At 34.2% G+C, this 21,658-nt stretch overlaps 1 long non-coding RNA gene across 1 annotated transcript; it reads right to left on the bottom strand.

The window, feature by feature from the left end:
* Positions 1-15,163: 15,163 nt before the first annotated feature.
* On the bottom strand, positions 15,164-21,001 carry LOC127144302 (uncharacterized). The gene is made up of 3 exons (XR_007815945.1): positions 20,622-21,001; positions 18,836-18,914; positions 15,164-15,447 (listed from the first exon to the last, which is right to left on the bottom strand). It is a non-coding gene; the product is annotated as an uncharacterized LOC127144302 (long non-coding RNA).
* Between the last annotated feature and the right edge of the window lie 657 nt (positions 21,002-21,658).

The following is a 21,658-nucleotide window of genomic DNA, read 5'->3' as shown; positions in this document are numbered from 1 at the left end:
AACTCTAAAAGTCTATTGTCTGGCTCTATAACTTATAGAATCAAGAAAATCATAAGTCGTTGAGTAGCTTAAAAAGATACATACCAAGAACTGCTTCAAAAGCATTTTACTTTACAATTCGCCTATCTCATCAAGCCAACCACACTAGCTAGTCAAATCAAAATTTATAACAACTTACTCATTAGACCTTGCCTTGAAGCATCACAATAAACAATAAAGTCTTTTTCATAATAGGAAGTATCAAGATGGGCGTAGTGACCAACCTCTTCTTTAACTCTTGAAAGCTTTGCTCGCACTTTTCTGACCAAACAAACTTAGTATTCTTTCTAGTCAAAGAAGACACAGGTAATGCTAACTTTGAGAAATCCTCAACAAACTGCCTATAATATCCTGCTAAACCAAGGAAACTACATACTTTGATTGCACTAGTTGACCTTTTCCAATTGACAACTGCTTCTATCTTTTATGGCCACACTGACCCCTTGTGCTGAGATCACGTGTCTTAAGAGCATCCCTTGATCTAGCCAAAACTCATACTTACTAAACTTAGCGTAAAGTTGCTCATCACGCAGGGTCTATAACACTACAATGCTTCTCATGGGCTCTTTTATCCATATAATAGATCAAATGTCATCTATGAATACTATCACAAATTTGTCCCAAGTACAGGTGGAAAATCCGATTCATGGGATCCATAAGCACTGCTGGTGCATTTGTCAGATCCCATGGCATCACTAGGAACTTATAATGCCCATACCTTGTTCTAAAGGCTCACTACTAGAAAAAGCGCTGTCTTTGGAATATCTAATTCCCTAACCTTTAACTGGTGATAACTTGACCTTTAAGTCAATCTTGGAGAACATCGATACACCTCTCAACTGGTCAAACAAATCATCGATACATGGTAAGGGATATTTATTACATATTGTGACCTCAATTTAGCTGTCTATAGTCTATGCACAACCTTAGAGTGTCATCTTTCTTCTTGACAAACAGAAATGGAGCTTCCTAAGGTGATACACTAAATCTAATATATCCTTTATCAACTAACACTTGCAGTTATTCATTTAATTCACTTAGCTCCCTCGAAGTCATCCTACAAGGTGCTTGTGAGAAAGGGTGTTGTCCCTGGCAACAACTCAATGGTAAATTTCATTCCTCTATCAATTGGCAGCACCGATATTTCCTTTGGAAACACATCCAAGTAGTCTCTTCCTATTGGAACATCCTCTAGCCTTAATTTCTCTCTTTGCACTACTAACACATGCGCAAGAAATATCGTGTACCATTCTCTCAATAACTTCTCATCTTTCAAATTAGCTAAAATCAAACTAGATGGAACAACTTCCCTTTGGCCTTTGAACATAACCTTCAGAAATCCTGGTTTCCAGAAAACTACTTCTTTATTATGACAATCTATAGAAGAAAAATGTGCATACAGGAAATTCATTCCAAGTATCACATCTAGCTCTTGTAACTCAAGTGACAAAAAGTCCATTGACAAGCTAACACTTTCCACTAGTACTTCACAATCTTGCAATGCTTCGCTAACTAGCATAGCATCACCAACTGGGTTAAAAATAACTAACTCTTCTGCTAAGAGCTCTAACTTAGTACTTAGCTTACTCATAAACATGCTAGACACAAAAGAATGCATAGCACTTGGTCAAACAAAACATAAGCAGGGAAATTACAAATGAGAACCGTACTAGTAATGACATCTGTCATGTCCTCTGCCTTCTACTGAGTCATGGTGTACACCTTGCCTTGTTGATGAGACCTTTCAACCACTTCCTTTTGCTTCGACCCACAAGTCCCCTCTCCTCTAACTGTTGAAGCTCTCGACTGCTCTATTGACTAGGACTCGACCCTCTAGTGGCTTTGGGCAATCCCTCTTAAAGTGACTTGTTTATTTGCAGTGATAGCACAGATCGGCCCCAACAAGACATGGACCCTTGATGGACTCTACCACAATCTCGATACAAAGGTCCCTTACCTGCACTGGCTGCAAACTTTTGTCTTGCTCGGGACCTTGCCATCAACCTGATTGGTTGATTAGGAGTCCTCTGACTCTTCCTCTGAGAGGTACTCCCTGAGTTGTATTGCCTAGAGGACGGACCACCATAATGGCCCTTAAAATCTTGGTTACTTGACATACCAAGCGTGTATCTTCTATAATCTCGACTCCTGAAGCCACTCATTGAAGTAGTCCCTTTACTAGGCTCCACCGCAACTCTGGGGCCCTTTAAGCTATGCTCCACTCACAAAGTTGTCTCTATTAACTAGGAGAAATCTGACCACTTAACAATAGTTGTAACTGGGGTACGAATCTCCAGCCGCAAAACCCTCTCAAACGTCCTATATCTATTACTCTCAAATGCTACTATTACCTCAGCATATTGGGAGAGCTCAATATACTTCCTCTCATACTCAAACACTAATAGTGACATTTGCTCTAAGATCAGAACTTATCTATTTTCGCTTCACAGTATGTACTTGAAGAGTACTTGTCTTCAAATATGCCTTAAAAGGTCTACCAATCTAGTAACCTAGCATCATTACGTCTCACTAGGATGGGCTTCTACCATCCCTCTGCCTCCTTCTAAAGTAAGAAAGTGACTAATTTAACTTTTCGCTCTTCAGGACAATCTATTTCATCAAAACACTTTCTAGCAAGCTCAATCATGCATTGGCACTGAAACTAGGGCACCTAGAGCTTTAAGCTACTCTATGCCAAACTTCTTCTCTGGGTCACTAGGCACTGAACTTACTGACTGAAACAACTAAAAGGCAAATTTAATAAACTAGTCTCCTTCTGGCTCAACTTGAGCCCTAGAAATACTGTTTCCCTTTCAAACTAACCCTGGGTAAGATCCTGCATTCCGCCCTACTCTTGCCTACACTGTCTGCTAGTGTGTGAAGGCATAACTCCTATAACAAATCAAACTATTAGACATGTTATAGATGCCTTTAATTCAATGCATGATGGTTGACTATAAGACTCTACCTTTACCTTATCTTACTTCTCTTATTCTTAGCTCATTCTCTTGACTCTTTTAGGTTTAACTTAACTCTCTAGGTTCCACCTAAGACTCATGCTAGGACTATACTCTTCTAGTTCTACTTCAACTTAACTCAATCTTTTACTATGGTTTGTTTGTTGGTTAGATTGTAAAGATTGAAACATGCATTTTGATTGATTCGTTCTTGCTATCCTGCAGTTATGGTAGCCTTTAGTTTTTAATCTTTTACCATGCTTTATTTGTTGGAATTAAGTGTTAGTTAGATTGTGAAGATTGAAGCATGCATTTTGATTGATTTGTTCTTGTTATCCTGTAGTTATGGTAGCCTTTTGTGAGGTGTAGCTTATTCATGGAGTAATATAAAACTAATCAAACATATTTATGTTTTAGGTTTTTAACGATGGACAAGGGTTGGATGAAATTTAAGAATAAGTTCTCGATTGAGTACAGAGAAGGAGTGTTAGAGGTACAAGGTATCACGTCGATGAATACGGATGAACAAAGTATCCATGTAAAAGATGTATGAACTAAAATTGGGACTCATTAGAGGGTGTGGAGTGATATCTATTAACGATTGAAATATCCCCTCCTATATAAATTAAGTGTATCATGGAGAGCCAGTGAACTTGCACAGAGATAGTTTGGAATTCATTGAATTTGGCACCCGCGACAATAATTATGAGATAGGGTAGTTTTTTTTCCTTTTTATGTAATTTGTTTTGAACAATTTAAAGTATTTGTAATTTTTCTTATACATTTGGATTTACTATTTAATTTTATAAATTACAATTTGATGATTTGTTATCACTTTTGTGTTTGATGTCTTTCATAATTTTATTGAATTTATATCAAATTAGAACCCAAGACGATAAAAAAAAAATTTGAATAAAATAATTAAAAAATTAATATAATAATATCTTCCAATGCAGACAAGGCATATGAAATAAGCAATTCCCCAACGCTCTTTCCATGACGTCAGAGAATATATTTCCGACTCCAAGATGGGACGTCGAGAGTACACCACTGTCGACGTCCAGTGTCAGTCGACAATGACAACGTCGAGAATAGGTCATTTCCGACGCTATCCCGTTTGCGCGTTGGGAAGTCCGACGCGCTACTCTCGATGGTCTTCTCGACAGAGCTTTTGACGTCAAGAGATGTTTACTTGATACCATTGGATACAAAACCCGACGCCTTAAAGTGTCACGAATTCCCTTATTCTTTGTAGTGTTACCTAGGAAACCTCTCTCTTCTCGCTTACACTTGTACTGAACATTAATCATTATGCATGAAGCAACATATAGGTAGGGTATGTACCTTTTATCGCATAACTCTCACATAGCCGCCCATTATTAATCACATAATTAGAACCAGCATGATTTTTATGATTTTTTGCATGTGTGGTAGACGAAGAAGCTTGGTATTGAGTTTTGTACGCATAAGATGCTTTCAAGTACCATTAAGCCCTTGCCTATAAGACCTCACGCTTCTGAAAAATGTGAACATAAATGATAAATAGGAAAGTTAGCTACAATTCTATTAGACGGTTACAAAAACTCATTATCTCAATATGTATGGTGAAGAGCACAATTGAACCAAAAATAATAATTTTAACAAACATCAAGTGCTTGAACCTAAACAAACATTTAATAGCAACAACAAGAAACAACTTTAGTGATAATAACCAAAATATCAAACAGAGAAAACTAAATGGCCAAATACAATATTTTCCAACCCTAAATCAAAACTTCAATCATCGATCTCATACAACAACAGCACGTACCGAATTAAAAATTCAAAAATACAAATGACATCAAACAAAACACCAACCTTGAGATCAATAATAGAGGAAATAAGACTGTCTCCGCGCTAATCATCATAACTAGAAAGGTAATTCCAATTAAATTAAATGAAAAGGACAAACTTCTAAAGTGATGAAGAAATATTGAACTTTTACATGTATCATTGTCCTTGGATTTCATGTTTTAATGATAAAATAAAACAAATTATATATGGGCCACAAACTAGAGAGCTATTTAATGTTCCACTTTTCTATAAGATCAGTTTGAGTTTATTCTTTTGCATTTTTAATACAGTATTTATGTGGGTGGGGAGTTGAAAGTTGAAACAGCATTCACAGATCCATAATTTTGGAAGAAGGAGAATCAAACCAATAACATTACTTCTAAACAACAACATCAAATCCATAATCTCGATGCATAAATTTCAGAATGAGGGGAAGGAAAAAAAAAACATACAGAGTTGAAAATCTTGGGAGCATTAGGTCCTACAGAGAAGAAAAAAACAAAAATGGTACACTTAAATCAGAACATCGATATTCATAATCACAACAAAGTCAAAACAAGAAACATTAGAAAAAAAAAATATGAAAAATACTAATCTCAAGATCATGCCAAGGATCATTTAACATTTTTACTCTGGTAGGTTTTAAGGAGGGCAGTGACATTGAGATCGAAATTGATCTGGTAGGCTTTGAGGGCAAAATAAAGGAGAAATTGTAAATAATTGATCTTCTTTATATTTGTCTACCTCTGTCGATCTGTTAAAGGATGGAGAAAATGGTGAACATAACAGTCAACACAAGTTAGCCGCTGATTGATTGGCAATATGCATCAGACGTGCATTTCCTTAATTAGCTTGGCACTTCTTCACATATTTGAAAAAAATGTGTTCTAGAAGACTTTTCTGTTCGTTATATATGTTGTATCATTAGTTGCGCTCCACGTAGCCCTAAAATTATCCCCTGGCCCCTTCCCCAAATCATTCTTTCCTTCCATTCTTTGTAAATGTATATACTTTAACTTTGTCTCTTTTTTTATTTGTGTATGGGAAAATAAGAGCCTCTTGAGTACAAATATCGATCATTAAACAGAATATCTTTCGATCTCTCTCTCTAGTTTATTTGAGATTGTTACTCAGTATATAGAGCAGCTATGAAAATAAATAGCAAGTTTTTGAAAAAAAAAATTGGTGAAAATGGATGGTTGTAAACTTATTTAGGAAAATGGTATAGTTTTTTCCGTATTGAGAAAAAGTTGTTATGAGAATATAGAATTCTGATTTGAGGTGGGTCACACATACAAATTACATTCGTTTCTTTTATTATTTTTTCTTTTCTACAAAACCATTTCCTTTTTTTTATCTAAAAATATATGATATCACTCTTTTTTTTTTTTTTTTTTTTTTTTTTTTTTTTTTTATAATTATTTATCGTATTATATCATACATTTTCTTTTAATATATTTTTTTAACAATTAATTTAATTAAAATAATCAATATCATAATTCAAAATAATTTATCTAAAGATTAATATAAATACATTTTTCTATTTTAACGTAACATATTTTTGTTTTATTTTACTAAATTTGTGGACTATGTAATATTAAAAAAGAAAACTACAATATAGTAAAATAAATTTATTGCACAGCAAAGTAAAAATCTATAACTTAGCAATATAGAAATATCAAAATTTTAATTTAATTTTAATATATTATTAGTACTAAGGCTTCCCACTAAGAAAACTCAGAAAACTGTTACTAAATAGTTTAGCTGTTAATTTTCAGTTTTACAGTTTTTTTGTTTAACCGTTATATTGTTTTTCTGTTTAGTTGTTTTACAATTTTTCTGTTTCTCTCATCTATACATTTCCCATTATAAAAGAAAATGTCATGTACTTAAATAATTCATTTAGAAAATTCATTCAAACCATCCACTCTCTGTATTTCCTATTCTTCTACTGCTGTCCTTTTATGGTATCAGAGTTTCAGCTTCACAGCAATAATGGCTTCTTCAAGTTCGACTCTAAATCATGGAACCTCCTCTTCCTCAAGATACAACTCACTGATAATCAATCCATTACATCATCTCACAGTGATTAAACTCAACAACAACTATCTCACCTGGAAACTGCAGATTCTGAACACAGTGAATGGGCATTTCTTGGAAAATCACATCTTTAGTGACTCCAGACCAAAAAAGATGAGATCAACTAGTGTTGAAGTTGAAAGAAACATCAAAAATACAGAAACCAATCCAAAAAGAAACACAAACAGAGAAGAGTTAATAGATAATCCTGAGTACATCATTTGGATGCGGCAAGATCGTTTAATTTGTTCTTGGTTGATGGGTTCGATGAATGAAGACATAGTAACTCAAATGATTGGATGTAATACAGCAAGAGAAATCTGGTTAACTCTTGAACAAATCTAATCATCAAACACAACCAAAATTATGCAACTAAAGGGACAATTGCAGAACCTAAAGAAGGTGAACCAATAAATTAAAGACTACATAGAAAAGGTGAAGAATCTTGTTTCAGCGTTGAATGAAGTAGGTTGTCTTAATTATCTCTCTACAAGAACACAGAGTATATATCCTTTCAAGATTAAGATCAGAATACAATCCTATAGTCTCTGCCATATCTGCAAAATCTAAATCAAAACCACTACAAGAGAATATCTCATTTCTAATGGGTCATGAGAGCAGAATTGAAAGAAATTCGTTGATAAATATTGATGGTACTCAACCTACTGCAAATCTTGTTTATGGAAATATTGATAAGAAAAAAGGACAAAACCAAGAGCAAAGAAATCAGGGTCAAAGTCAATGAAACCAGTGGAAAAATAATAATAGAGGAGGACAGAATAATAATAATGGTGGAAATCGAGGAAGAGGAAGAAAACCTTGGAATAACTCCAAACCACAATGTTAGATTTGTGGAAAACTTGGCCACACAGGCATGAGATGCTATTCTTTATATGACCCGAATTTTCAGAAACAATTCACTAGTAATACTCCACCTGGAATGCCAAAGTTCAATAATCAGAATCAACTCAGAAATAATCCTTATCAAGCTTATATGACTTCAACTTCCCAAGACAACAATGGATGGTATCTGGATATTGGTGCAACTAATCACATTACAAATGATCTTGCTAACCTCAACTACAGGACAGACTACAGTGGAGTAGAACAAGTTCATATTGGTGATGGAACAGGTTGAAAAATTCTAAACTCTGGCCATTCTTTCCTTATTCCTTCTGATATTTTAATATCTTCTGATAATCACTTTCCTATTCTCTCCATGAAAAATCTTCTTCATGTTCCCCACATAAAGAAAAATCTTCTAAGTGTAAGTCAATTTACAAAAGATAACCATTGTTTCTTTGAATTTCATCCAACAGTTTGTTTTGTTAAATCTCAGGTAATTGGGAAAATTGTACTCCAAGGACAACTTTATGAAGGACTATATCGCTTCTCACTAGTGAAAGCTCATCCCAATTCATAGTTGGTCACCTCTCATTGATCTCAAATTGACAAACCACATGCTCTAATGGCCTCCACAAACCACTTTCCTCTCAATTCAACTACTCAAACTCTCTGGCACAATAGACTAGGCCATCCATCTACTATAGTTGTAAACCAAGTGTTAAACAAATGTAATATTTCCTTACCAAATTCAAATAAAATACCTACAACTTGTCATTCACGTGCTCTTGGAAAAAGTCACAAACTACCCTTTCTCAAATAAAAAATAAATTATTCTGCACCTCTTGAACTTGTTGAGTCTGATTTATGCGGGCCATCACACACCGTTTCTAGAAATGGATTTCGTTATTATATCACCTTTGTTGACATGTTTTCCCGTCACACTTGGATATATTTTCTCCAATCCAAGTCTGAAGCCTTGAAAGCATTTCTATTATTCAAAAACCAAGCCGAAAACCAGTTTAATACCTGTAATACGAACGGTGGTCGAGATAAGCAACAGATGTAGTTTCAGTTATGCTAAGAGTAAAGTGCAAGGGGGATAAACAGGCAATGCAACACACGAGGTTTGTTAACCTAGTTCGATGAATACGCATCTACATCTGGAGAGCAGTTCGCCCGGGATAGAGACTTGCATTAGTAACAACTAGAATGACAGTTGAATGCATAGTTATGACTAGAGAAACAACACTATGATCCTTAGCTTCTGTGCTGTTTTTCGTATTGTTCAAGACAGAATTAAATTATGAAATATTATAATGATCATAACTATATGATAAACGCCATAAAGCTCCCCCTCAATGGTGGCATAGGTTGAGGGTGTTTTCAACGTCAACTTTGTAGAACTTCTCTATCCAAGTTACTTTGTATTCAGAGTTCAATCGAAAAACCACACCCGGAAGCTTAGTACACTCCGCTATTTGTACTTGATGATGCTTCCGTAGGAAGCAACTAATTCAGCTAATCTTAACCACTTGGGTCCATTTTGTTAGTCCAACAGAATCCTATTTTTAAGGGGAGAATCTTAAGCTGGTTGTTAGGAGAAATAATCATGTGGGACCAATTTGCTTAACAATACCAAAATCAAATCTCTACAAACAAATGACGGAGGAGAATATCGTTCATTCACTCCCTATTCTTAAAACCAATGGCATAATTCATCGCTTTACATGTCCTTACACCTCTAAACAAAATGGTGTTGTCGAAAGAAAATACAGACACATTGTAAAAACCGGTCTTACTCTTCTATCTCACTCCTCACTACCTTAAAGTTTTGGGATGATGCCTTCTCTAGTGTGGTTTTCTTAATAAATAGATTACCATCTACTGTCCTTCATGGAAAAAGTCCCTTGGAAATTCTTTTTAAAACAACACCAGATTACTCCTCACTAAAAACTTTTGGCTGCCTTTGTTTTCCATACCTCATACCTTGAAATTATCACAAATTACAAATGAGGTCTTCTCCTTGCACCTTCATTGGATATAGCCCTAATCATAAAGGATACAAGTGTCTAGATAAATCTGGAAAATTCTTTCTCTAGACATGTAATATTTGATGAACATGTCTTTCCTTTTGCTTCAAAAATCACCATACCTTACAACATACAAAACCAAACTACTTTATCCCTCTCTGTACCTATCCTAGAATCTCAACTATCAGCATCTCTTACCAAAATACCACCACAGAGTCACCCAATCACACCTAGTTTACTCATACTGATCAGACCCACATCTCATCCAAACTCACCTAATCCCAATTAAACCATTTCAAGTCAACCAAGTGAACCTGTCCACCATCACAAACTTGTGCTACTACTAATGTACACCAAATGCTTACAAGATCAAAGAATGGGATCCGAAAGCCAAAAGCTTATATCACATAATTAAATGATAGAGAACCTCACTCTACCAAAGAAGCATTGAAATGTCCTCACTGGGTTGAAGCAACGAATGAAGAATACAGAGCCCTAATGAGAAACAATACTTGGGAATTAGTTCCTATGCCCTTTAATAAAAAAATAATTGGCTCAAAATGGGTTTTTAAAGTAAAGTAAAACTCAGATGGATCCATTACAAGATACAAAGCATGGTTAGTGGCTCAAGGTTTCCACTAAACAACAGACATAGATTATTCAAAAACTTATAGCCTTGTGATAAAGCCTATAATCATTAGAGTTATATTAACTATGGCTCTTGCACACAACTGGCAGATCAGACAATTAGACATAAACAATGCCTTCCTCCATGGCATTCTAACAAAGGAAGTGTACATGGAACAACCTGTTGGCTTCACTATTGAAAGTAACTTGCCAAAACCACTAGTGTGCAAACTAAAGAAAGCCTTATATGGCTTGAAACAATCCCCAAGGGAATGGTTTGATAGATTGAAAACCTTCTTGTTATCCCAAGGTTTCACAAACTCAAAAGCTGATTGTTCACTTTTTATTAAACTAAGAAATCACTCCTTATATTACACTTTGATATATGTAGATGACATCATCGTAACTGGTTCCTCAAGACATGACATTGACAAACTGATCTCTCAAATGAATGCCACTTTCTCCTTGAAAGACCTTAGGAAGCTAAGCTATTTCTTGGGAATAGAAGTTTCTTATCCGCAATCTAGTAGACTATTCTTATCCCAAGAAAAATACATCGTAGAAATACTACAAAGAACAAAGATGGCTGATGCAAATCCTATTGCAACCCCTATGATTAGTTCTAGCATCTTATCATCAAAAGGCAATGAAAATTTTGAAAATCCTCATATACACAGAAGTATTATAGGAGCACTACAATATGTAACAATCACAAGACCTGAAATAGCTTACTCAGTGAATCGTGTTTGTCAATTTATGCACAGTCCAAAACTATCGTACTGGCAAGCAGTAAAAAGAATCCTTCGATATCTGAAAGGAACATTGAAACATGGGCTGCTACTAAAGAAACCTACCAACTTTACAGTTTAGGCCGCCTTTGCTGATGCCGACTGGGCATCGAACCCTGATGATAAACGCTCAAAGAACTGAAGATCCTTCTACCAAAACCACCAATATTGTGGTCTGACAATCTTGGAGCTATTCACCTAAACGTAAATCCAATACTACACTCAAGAACAAAACATGTAGAGCTAGATATCTATTTTGTAAGAGACCTTGTTCTACAACGAAAAATTACAGTTCAACACCTTCTAGCAACAACTCAGGTTGTAGATATACTAACCAAGCGAGTATTTGCACATTCCTTCATCCCACTTCGAGCGAAACTAGGTGTTACACATGCTACAGACATTGGCTTGAGGGGGGATATTAAGGCTGCCCACTAAGAAAACCCAGAAAACTGTTACTAAACAGTTTGACTGTTAGTTTTCAGTTTTACAGTTTTTTTGTTTAACTATTATAGTGTTTTTCTGTTTAGTTGTTATACAGTTTTTCTATTAGAAGTTTTCTGTTTCTCTCATCTATACATTTTCCATTATAAAAGGAAATGCCACATGTACCTAAATAATTCATTCAGGAAATTCATTCAAACCATCTACTCTCTGTATTTCCTATTCTTTTGCTGCTGTCCTTTTAATTAGCCCTTCTAATAAAATTAGTGAATAAGTTTTTTTGTTTAAATAAATGCTAATTGACTAACAAAAGGGAAATATGAAAATATAACAAAGCGGTAAAATATTTGTGACCCATGTAACAAAATCAAAAAGCTTGTGAAGTCGGTCATTTTTTAAAAATATTTTGGATTTGTCCTTTCTTTCCATATTATTTCTTCTCTTCTTTTTTCTGCAATTTTTCTTTTTCTTTTCATCGTCTTTTTGTTTTCTTTATTTTTTTTTCAAACTGTTATTTGGTTCAATATCAATGTACTAGATATAAAAGATCTATTTTCCTTTTTATTTTATTTTTAAATTGTTATTGGGTTATTTAAAAATGTGTACCAAATATAAAAAATATTGGCACACGATCTTGAACAAAAATAGTTGGAATATTTGTACAAGTTTAGATTTGGCTACAACCAACTAACAACTATAAAATATCTTGAAAAAATTGTTGGATCTTGAGGAAAAACCATTGGATATTGGTGGTTTAGATTTGGAAACAATAGCCAAATCTAAACAATCGTGTAAGGGAGAATCTTAAAAAAAATCGTGTAGCCAAGTCTAAATATGATCGTGTAACAAGAAATCTTGAAAAAAAAATCGTTTAAATTTGACAGCACAAATCTAAATGATCGTGTATGAAAAAATCTTGAAAAAAATCGAATATAAACGATCATGTACCAAATAATAGTCAAATATAATGTACAAAAGAATCTTGAAAAAAGTCGTTTAGATTTGAAATGGTCGTGCAGCCAAATCTAAACAATCTTGGTACAACTAAAATATTTAAATAAGCAATATTTTTTAATTAAATTTAAAGAACATTTTTAAATAAAATAAACTAAAATATTTACGAAAAATAGCAAAATTTTGAATTTTATGATAGACTTCTATTACAATCTATCGATATAAGTGATAGAAGCATATCAGTATCTATCAACGTCTATTATTTATAGAATTTAAAATTTTGCTACTTAACGTTGAAAATATTTTGTCAAATTTGTTATTTTTTTACAATTTTCTTAAATATAATATTGCTAAAATAAGTATGAAAAGAAAATTGTCTCATATAATATGATAAATAATTAGGATTTTTTAAAAATAATAAAAAGAACAAATTATTTACACTTTGATTGAAAAAATCGACAAAATCTTGCTTGGCCTATCCTTTGAAGCTATATATTAGAAGGCCAGTTGAAAAACTGTCCCAACAAGTTTATGATAAAGAATGGAGATAGCAACCAAGAAACCAATGATGTTCCAAGTGTGACCATACCTGTTGCGACAACGAACTCAATTCGGCCTATGATCATGACAGGTTCCCACAAGCTCACAAAGTTGCGTAAAAAATGGGTGATTATTTAGCATTAGTGAAACGCTATTCCGATCCAATGGAGTAACAGCCCTATATTTTCTGTCAATTATATATGGTAGCTCATGTTATTCTTTGATGAAGAATAAACCTAGTTGTTGTTACCATTCAAGGGAAAGCAGGAATTCCATTGGTCTTACTTGCTGTCTTATGAAATACGTTTAGAATACTATCAACTAGCTACAAAAACATGTCTTGTTTATCTCTTCCTTCGAATCCGATTTAGGCTCAAAATAATGTTTCAGCAAACCCAACTTCACAACAGAAATCCACAAATGATAGGTTGGAATTTTATTTCAAATGATCAAAGTTCTCCAAATACGAGAGAAGATGTCCAAGATAGGATACCTAGAAGGAACGATTAAAATGCAACCAATCTAGGATTAACTATGTTACCAAAATCCTAAGTTGAAACTTCGGTGGAATAATGTTTCCAATTAGTTGGCCTATTTGTTAGAACTTATACCGTTGCGAGACTATTTCTTGTGCTACCAACAAAGACTTCAACAATCTTAAACAAACCCACAGTCGGACAGAACAATCCTAAACAAACCCACAATCAGATAATTTTCCACCCTTTGGAAATAAAAATGAAACTAATTCCAACTCATCTCATGGCTAATTTTGGACTGGCCTCCCTTGAAAATGTTGTTGGCCCAAATTGGTATGTTGATAGTGGTGCCTCAAGCAATTGTCACAAGCAATCCAAAACTTTTGACTAAAGTACAAAATAATAGTAGTAAATGTAACTCATTTACAAAATCTGTAAATTTCTGCTATTAAATTAAAATATGACTTCCTATCTTCGAAAATGTTTTATGTACCTGAAATTGCCAAGAATTTGGTTACTGTTTCGAAATTGGCCAAAGATAATAATATGTTCATTGAGTATCATCTGCGTGGTGGTTAAAGGACAAGGATTCGAGGGAGGAGCACTTAAAATGATTCGAGGGAGGAGCTACCAAAAGGACTACAACATTGGGAAATACTCCCAACTCCCATTGGTTCCATCTTCAGGAGTTTCTTCCAAATTTTAGGATGATCGATCTCCTGCATACGTTCTTATCGAAAATTTTTATTTAAATTATTTTTTATTATTTTATTCGATTAATTCTTTTTATAATTCTCACTTCAATGACCTAAAATTGATAACAATATAAATCAAATTAAAGGATTTCGTAAATAATGAAATTCTTCAACAAAGTTTATTTACGTATGTAGTATCTTTATAACGAAAATTTAAAAAACAAGTTTGCTTATGCTTGGAATACATAGCATCAACTCAACCCACCCATCTAACATTTGACTAAGTTCAACATGCCATTCACAACACACAAATAAGCAAATCGGTCAACTAAACCCACAAAACATCCTAATGTTCACTTAGCTCAAACAACGGTTAAAATCCCAACTAATACTCATGATTCGTGTGCTTTCTCAACTTAGTTCAACGCCAAACATGCAAAAGTTTAACCCACCCCTCTCAAACGTCAAAATAAGAAAACCAATCAACCAAACAAACAAAAATTTCATTCAAGACTCCAAAATAAGTTACACAAGTCTTAACCCGTCACTCATTCACACTTAAACATCCTGAAGTTCACTAAGTTCAAACAATTGTTAGAATCTCAACTAACACTCATGCATTGTAATGTTCAACGCTTAGTTCAACAAAACATACAAAGTTCAACCCGCCTCTCTAATGACTCCCAAATAAGGAAACCAGTTAACCAAACAAACAAAAACTTTATTCAAGGCTCCAAACAAGTTAGACAAGTCTCAACTTGACCCTCATTCGCACTTAAGCATCCTAAGGTTCACTAAGCTAAAACAACTATTAAAATCCCAACTAACACTCACACATCAAAACATTCAACTTAGTTTAACCACAACACACACAATGCTACTATTATAGGATAACCACAATTAGTTTTCATAAATCGAATAATACGACATATCTAATGTGCTCCCATAACTGCAAGATGGGAATCTATTAGGCAATTAAAACTTTGAAGAAAGAATACCTAATTTCATAGTCTCTCTGTGTTCATGCCATTTATTCATTAATTTTTTTTTTCATTTCTTCCATTTGTCTTGCATGCATCTCTATTGTTTATCTTTGTTCTTCCCTTTCTCATATTGCTTGTTAAGTGTTGACATAGTATCTGCACAAAGCAACTATAATTCTATTTTAGCCCATCAATTCCAAAGCTAAGCTTCAATTATAATTCAAAGCAACTACTTTTCCATCAACTACATTGATTTCACTCTTTATATCATAAATAAATTAAGGAACGAGCTAATTCAAGCAATATTGTCAATCACAGCAAACAAAAGCAAACTCGTTTACCATCTCTATTAAGATATGCCATACATAAGTTTCTTTAATCCTAAAAGCAAATTAACAAGCATTACACTACAAGAAGAGTTTTTAGTGTGCACAAAAAATGTCACTAAAAAAAAAAAACGCCACTAAAAGTATTAGCGACATCATACCATTCGTTGCTAGGACTGGGGTAGTATTCACGTAGTTAAAAGTTTCAGCGACGCAACAAATGAGTGCTGCAAAATGTGTACTTGTAGTGACATTTACGTGTTACTAAATTTTAGCACTACAAGAAAACGGGGGTTTTCCGACGCCAAAAAGGACGTCGGCATAAAGAACGTCGGGAACAAGGGTATTCCCGATGCCATGCACACTGCGTCGGGAGTGGCATCGGGAAAAAGGGTATTCTCGACGCCTGAAGCATGCGTCGGCCAATCGACGTTCGGAATAGGCCAAATTAAATTAAATTCAGGGGAGTAAGTTATGGATGTGAGAGAGTGAGAGAGATATGCGTTCGTATTTGCTTATTAAATGTTTGTTTTCTATGTCCACAGTCATTATGTCATCGTCATATCCACGTAATAATTTTATGGAGTCGGACGCTATGTTCCTCGAGTTTGAGGACGATTTGGATAACATCGCGGGAGGGTCATCGTCTGTGGGCGACAATACGGGTGAGTCTAAGAATTTTCTTCATTTTAACTTGCGATTATTTCATGTTTTTTTTCTAATGTTATATGTTATTATTGATTTATTGAGTAGGATCTTCTTCTCAACAACCTGCGACTCCGACTCCTAGGAGACGTGCGCAGTCTCGACTCTTGGAGTTAGAGCACCACGTTACAATAAATGGGCGCATTCCGATGACGATCGCCCTTGGAGCGGAGAAGCCTATTCCCCCACATGTCGTTTGCTTTAGCCAGACGATAGGTGTGTGCATGCGAAAGACATTTTTCATCCACTGCCTTAAGTGGACGGACGTTGGGAGAGAATACATTAAGGTCGTCAAGGGCGACCTCCAGGTAATTAAGTGCACTACACATTTATGATTTCATTTGAAACATATCTAAGTTTAACCAATCTAATGTGTTATGTTTGTAATGTGTAGCGATTGTTTGTGCTTGATTTCAATGATCAAGCAATGAATAGATTTGTTGAGCGTCAGATGCTCAAGAGTTCTAGACCGACTGTTACAGACATTTCAAAAAGTACAGCGACCCGGAGGAGGCTCGTGCCAACCCACCAAACGCATTGGTTGGACGTCATGAGGATTGACACTTCCTCTACGACTACTATATGAGCCGTGCATTTCAGGTATTTGTCATGATTAATTATGATAACAAGTTTTAATATGTATAAAAAATAAACAATATAATTGTTTTTCATGTAGGAGCAATCACAGACGATCAAGGTTGCTAGACAAAAGCAGCCTTACAATCATAGTAGCGGGTCCAAGTCGTTTCTACAACGATAGTACGAGCTCGCTGAGAGAAAAGGGGAGCCGATCGATCATGTGGAGTTGTTTTGGAAAACACACGTTCGAGCTGGGACGTTCATGTCGCAGGCCGTAGAGGATGTAAGTTATGCTCTTATTAATTATCCTCTTTCATTATATATTTTTGCGCGTTACCTAACATAGTTTTTAAATTTGTTGCAGAATCAAATATTGGAACTCCAATCCCAGCTTACCCCAGAGGGAGTCAGCCACTCTCTGAGGATGAGATATGCGATCAGGTATTGGGTAGACGACCAAGCTACTCAAAAGGCCTTGGTTAGGGACCCAAGCCGAAAGCTCGCAGGAAGACGAGTGCGAGCAGTTCGTCGACATCTTGTTCACAGCCCACAAAAAAAGAAATTGAATTACAAGCTAAACATAATGAAGCTTTGGAACGGATTGAAGTCCAAGATAGAAATCACCAAGCGTTAGCTTCACAAGTGGAACGAATGCAAATGCTGATAGAAGATTCACTCGGACCACTACATGATCCCCAGCTCTGCGGTACGTATATGTCTCCATTATTCTTAAGTTTTTGCAATGATAGTATACAGTGAACATATGGATATATGTATTAAACTTAATTACTTTTATATCATTTTAGGACTGAAGGTGTAGAATAACGCGTATGCACCTTGTTGGGAGACTTTTTGTTATGATTGTGTTTTCTTGTATTATGAGAACTACATTTTTTGTATTAAACTTACTAATATTTTGTGAATGTATTCGTATTATTAATTTTAAATCTTTTTTTAATTTGTGTTTGTATTTTTTAATTTATTAATTTATATTGAATTTGTTTTAATTTAATCCAAAACGTCGGGGAAAATATTTGAGCAATCCGAACGTCGTTGTGAATGTTTGAGTAAAATATTTTAGGGAAAAATTACAAATTAAATATTTTAAAAAATATATAAAAAAGAATTTTCGACGCAATAAAACTCCGGGACTAGGATACCTAAGATACGTCGGGGAAGGGTGTCCCAACGCACAACAGACGTCGGGAAACAAACGTCGAAGGCATTACCGATGCCGCGCGTTGCATTGGTATAAGGTCCGTCGAGAATGCCTCTCCCGACGCCACTATGGCCGACGCATGTGATGGCGTTGGGAGAGACATTCCCGACGCCGTGAAATACGTTGACATATCCTTTCCCAACATATTTTTCATTTTTGCCGATGTTTTTGTGCGTTGGGAGTACCCCCGTCTCTTGTAGTGTAGTAACATATGTTTTGTCACTATTTATTTTGTGCAGTGACATAATACACTCGTCTCTAAAGGTGATGTTTTAGAGGCCGATAATGTTGTTGCTAAAGGTTAATTTGTGACCATTACAAGTATCTTTTGCGATGTATTAAAATCAATATTTAGCGCCACAAAAAATTCCTACAGTTTTTTTAGTTTAGAATACCAATGCTTTATTGCAACGTTATTGAAAACGCCAGTAAAAGTATTTTATTAAATAAAAAAAGCAATATTCAATTTACTATATAAACCTAAACAAAAAATTAAGTTTTCCATGATCAATTCAACTATTTGTGTTTCCTAAATTAACCCAAATTTTCATTCAATGAACTAACAAATTGCATATATCCTTGAATATACATATAGTTGGTCATTACATACTTACAACATAAAAACATCATTCTTATTCATATTACAAAACGAGTTGTGATCATTGTTTTTAATCATTAAGCACAAAGTATATGTAATAATAAACAGAAACATTACCTTCCTCCAAGCACCATTACACTCTTAGATAACTCCAAACTCAAAGTCTCACCAATTGTTATCCTCAACTCCTTGAAATCTACAAACAAAATGAGAATAGCATTAAAACTAAAAGAACTTTAACTTTTAAGTCTAGGAACTTTGATACTAGGATTATGTCCAAGAAATAGAAACAAAATGTAGGATCTCTATGAAATATTTAAACCTTACAAACATATTTTAAGAATTAGTGGATATTTGCTCACATAGCTATCTAAAGAATAAGAGAGAACACATGGGATGTCATAGTTATTAGATGCTTTTGTAGAGAAAAAAAAAAAAAAAAGACTTTGTTTTAAACAAAAACAATAACTTGTTCTAGAGAATTTAGGCTAAAGCGCAAATGCAAAACCTTAAAAGTGCCTTAAGTTGAAGGTACTCTCTTATTTATTTTTTGCACCATTGCAACTTGCCTCTGCAAAGTAAGTCTCTGAAGCTTCTGAATAATAAGTGAGAAGCCAGCACAATTTAAACATTAAATCTAAAGAGAAGCCACTAAAGAATCACACCAAAAGCTAATGAGAAATAATAACAAGAGAAATCCCATAAGCTAATAATGAAATCAGACACAAAACTCAAAATCCCACCATTATTGTTTAAAGTAATTTAACAACATTAAATCCAATTAATAACAATGTCCTTGACTAGAATAAGTTGATTTTCAAAATTCAATTTAATTCAACCATAATGAACCCAAATAAAATTATTGTTTGTGCTACGATCAAGATCAATGCTTCAACTTTTCATGTTGAGGTTTTTATCCATTATTTAATATTCCTAGAGTTTATTTTGAAAGACACAACCAACTTTAGAGCATAAGATTTTCTTAAAAAACAATTACAAATCTACAAATAACAATGCAGAGGTTTGACAAGAACTTCCAAGATAGAGACTAAGTAATCTAACTTAAATGAGTTTGAAATTCATGAAAAAATCCTTACCCACTGACTAATGCCCAAAAAGCTTAACTACATGTTAGTTTGTGTTTGAATGGGTTCCAAACCAATACAAATGCAGAACCAACGTCCTTAATCTTGATGGATAGAGTGCTAAGCACATTCAAACTCTTATACCAAAAGAAAAATAAAGTGGAAAACCCAAATAGAAACAATATAGATGTTTCTTGCTAAAACTATTTAATGTTTAGTGACATTATTGCTGTGTTACTAATTCTTTTAGTGACACATATTAAAAACCGGCAAAAACTACTTACGTCACTAAAACTTTGTCACTAAATAATAAATTTCTTGTAGTGACATAATCCAGGTAACCTTTTGTCCATCAAAGCATATTAATCCAAATAATTAATGTATCCATCGTAGCATACAAATACAAGACAACACTTTTAGCAAAATCCTACAAGCAGATTTATCTCAAAATCGTTCAACTATTATATTATTTCTATATATATATATATATATATATATATATATATATATATATATATATATATATATATATATATATATATATATATATATATATTTCTAGTTTTATAAAATTAAGTTAAAATGAAAAAAAAAACGAAGTTCATTATAGTTGGCTTAGGCAAAGATTGTTTACCAATTGAAATAGAAATAGCTTGGAGCATAAGTTGCTTTAGTCCTACAAAAAATTAACAAAGCATGCTATAATTCAAGCAAACTCATATATTTCTTTTAGAAAACTAAAATGGAAAAAAAATCAAGTTCATTGTATAGGAAATCATTGTAAAGTGAAGATTGAGTTTAGGGCAAAGATTCTTTACCAATCGAAATAGAAATAGCTTGAACCTTCAAAATGGGTAGGAAATAGAAGTTGGTGTGGCATCATTTTCACGAAAGAGGAGTCGAAATTGGCAGCTGTTTCTATACTCGTGATGGAGGAGTAATGGCTAATGAAACGATATCGGTTGGAGGACAATGAGAGGTAGGCGGATGAAGATTGGGTGGCCGATGGAGGTTCAGTGCGACAAAGAGAAGTTGTAGTGAGTTTGGAGGCAGAGAGGAAAATGAGAAATTAGGACTCAAAATTGATGTTTTACAAAGCAACTCTTGGTGCCATATGATAGGCATGGGAAGTTTTAGTTAAGAACTCCCGACGCCACGGACCATGGTGTCAGAAGTTCTTTATATTGTAATTTTTTCCGAAACCTCTCGACCCCTATGTATGGTATCAAAAGTTAGGCTCTACTCTCGACCTATGTTTATTTTTGCCAGAGTTAATCATCCACAATAGGTGATAGATGGAGTTATTGGAGGGAGGGTGAGAGAGAAAGAGAGGAAAATTAAGTTTGTTAATAATTATATAAACTTTAGTAATAAGCACCATTAGACTTGGTGAAGTTGAGTTATTTAACTAGTTGCCAAACAAAACTTAAATTGGTGGACTAAACATGCTTGAGAGTTTTTATATGTTTAAAACAAAAATTCTAGAGAAAATTGTATAGAAGCCCCTAAAAGAAGTCAAAAATGATATTGCCCAACTTTTTGAAACACAAGATTTTTTTTTCCTTTTGTTTACATCACCACCTTTAGTCTTTTTTTAGAAAATTGGCAGAAGTAGCACACTTTTGGTTTTACATTTCAAAAGTAGCACATTTATAAAAAAAAATTAAATTTTTTTTCTCAATCACTTTCGGTCGACCTTGACACCGACATTCTTCTCAAATTTTAAAAAATCATTTCAACATCATTTCTCGATCCATCTTGATCGAACTCGACACTGAGATTTTGGATTTTGTTTTTAAATTTCAAAATAATGGCTATGCTCAAATGACCAGAATATCCTTGGAAATCTGAATCT

Source organism: Cucumis melo, chromosome 1 (assembly GCF_025177605.1).
Source record: "Cucumis melo cultivar AY chromosome 1, USDA_Cmelo_AY_1.0, whole genome shotgun sequence".
Taxonomy (NCBI): domain Eukaryota; kingdom Viridiplantae; phylum Streptophyta; class Magnoliopsida; order Cucurbitales; family Cucurbitaceae; genus Cucumis; species Cucumis melo.
Note: the sequence above shows the minus strand (reverse complement) of the source record. Positions and strands in the feature narration are given on the sequence as shown.